This window comes from Aethalodelphis obliquidens, unplaced genomic scaffold (genome assembly GCF_003676395.1).
Source record: "Aethalodelphis obliquidens isolate GAN/ISIS:26980383/991018 unplaced genomic scaffold, ASM367639v1 scaffold56, whole genome shotgun sequence".
NCBI lineage: Eukaryota > Metazoa > Chordata > Mammalia > Artiodactyla > Delphinidae > Aethalodelphis > Aethalodelphis obliquidens.
The window spans coordinates 2,982,957-2,985,278 of NW_020838000.1; positions in this window are offsets into that span (position 1 = coordinate 2,982,957).

Genomic DNA, 2,322 nt, shown 5'->3' on the forward strand with positions numbered 1-2,322 from the left:
TAGCCCAGTCTCCTCTCTTGTACAGTGTGAAACCTGAACAACTGTGATCGGCGGCCCTGCTGGGTGGGCAGATGTCCTGACAACCACCCAGACCATCTTAGAAGAGATCCCTCGCCCCGAGGGTTCTGGCCCGATAGGCTTAAGCTGTGGCTTCTGCGCAGGCCATACGCGTGAGCCGTTTCACGGCTTCATGTTGGTTCAGCCTTGGGTATGTGAGGTTAACTCATGGGGGACGTGCTAGAGGAGGAGACCAGACCTGGTTTGCTTGCTGGTTCTGTCCTTAACCACCGGGACATAACTGCTTCTGTCCTGATGCCTCTGTGGGTCTCAACTTCCTGTGTGAGGCAAGAGGACCCTTGCAAGTACTCTCCCCTCCCACAGAAAGTCCCGATTGGGAAGGAGTCTGGTGGTTTGGTGGTCTTTGCTTTCCTCCCAGCCTTCCACTGCTTGTGTCAACAAAAACAATTCTTCCTTCCACCTGCTGGCCCCCTTCCCCCAGCCTGGTCTCTTCAGATGTGTGAAACTGGTGGTTTTACTGCCTTAGTCAGATCCAACACCTCCAGGGCGTCCTCAGGTTGTCATTTCCCTCCCCTAGGCACTGGTGACTCACAACCCCCCTTTCTGCCTGTTAGGCAAATGAGCACCCACCCACTCCCCAACTGGGGCCCCTGCCGAACCTGGCTGGGGACAAACTCAGTGTGTCTGAAAGAGTGAAAATGCAAAGCATAGCAGTGGGACTTCTGTCCAATGGGGTCGGGCGCTCACAGCCTTGGCAAAGGGAGGACCGTGAAACAAGGGTGTCCCTAGGGAAGGCTGGGACACTGCGCCGATACCCCTACCTGTCCTGCTTTTGCCCTGGTAGCCCCTGGGGGCAGGGGGCGGAGCACAGGGATTTGTACTCATCTTATAGGGGAGCATTTAACATGCCTATTCGCCTTTGCCAATAGCCGATTCTAGTGTCAGCGGTGAACCCCACAAACGTCTTGAAGACTCTGTCATCTGACAGCAACCAAACTTCCTTTCAGGTCCTTCTGCCTGGTCCCATCCCCCTAGACCTGGGAAAGCCCGGGCGGAGTGAGCAAGTTTAGCACCTGCCCGAGCTGCTGGGGGGGGGGGTGAGGACTGTGTGACACGTCCTTTGGGGTGAGCTGGTCTGCTTGTATTTTACTACTCACAGCCAAATGGATCTTCCAAGGCCAATCCATTAGACTCATTGGTCTGAGTGGGGTTAAGCAATGCCTATGGGTGCCACTGCGTGCCGGTAGTGGAGTATTTTGGGGTCTAAACGACCAGTCCACACACAATGTCTTTTAGTGATGTCTCCCCTATCATCCGGTGTCTTCCAGGGATCAGATTACACGTGGGGAAGCATAATAACAGTGATGCCCATATTCAGAGAGCATCGTTCAGTCCTCAGAGACTCCCCACCCCACCCCCGCTGCCCTGCCCCGCCGTTTTTTTCAGCTTGCGGGATCCTAGCTCCCCTACCAGGGACCTGGGATCAAACCCAGGCCCTCGGCAGCGAGAGCGCAGAGTCCTAACCACTGGACCACCAGGGAATTAACAAATTTTAAAAAATAATTTATTTTATTGAAGTATAGTTGATTTACAATGCTGTGTTAATTTCTGCTGTACAGCAAAGTGACAGTTATACACGTACATACATTCTTTTTTTTTTTCTTAACATCTTTATTGGAGTATAATTGCTTTACAGTATTGTGTTAGTTGCTGCTGTATAACAAAGTGAATCAGCTATACGTATACACATATCACCACATCCCCTCCCTCTTGCGTCTCCCTCCCACCTTCCCTATCCCACCCCTCTAGGTGGTCACAAAGCACCGAGCTGACCTCCCTGTGCTATGCGGCTGCTTCCCACTAGCTACCTATTTTATATTTGGTAGTGCACGTATATACATTGTTTTTCATATTCTTTTCCATTATGGTTTATCCTAGGAGACCGAATACAGTTCCCTATGCTCTACAGTAGGACCTTGTTGTTTATCCATTCTCTATATAATACTTTGCATCTGCTAATCCCAAACTCCCAGTCTTTCCCTCTCCTGCCCCCCTCCCCTCTGGCAACCACAAGTCTAGAACCCTTTTATATACAGGGTAAAACCTAGCAGTTTAGAACTTGAACTACTGGACTCAAATCTTCACTCCTCCAATGACTAAGAAAACTTCAATAAATTACTTAACCTCCTGGGCCCTCAGTTTGCTTATCTGTAACATAACGACCTCTAACCTCACACGTTCGGGGAGAGTTCAGTGCAACAATCCAAGTGAAGCTCTTAGCACACGGTCAGGCGTGGAATAAAG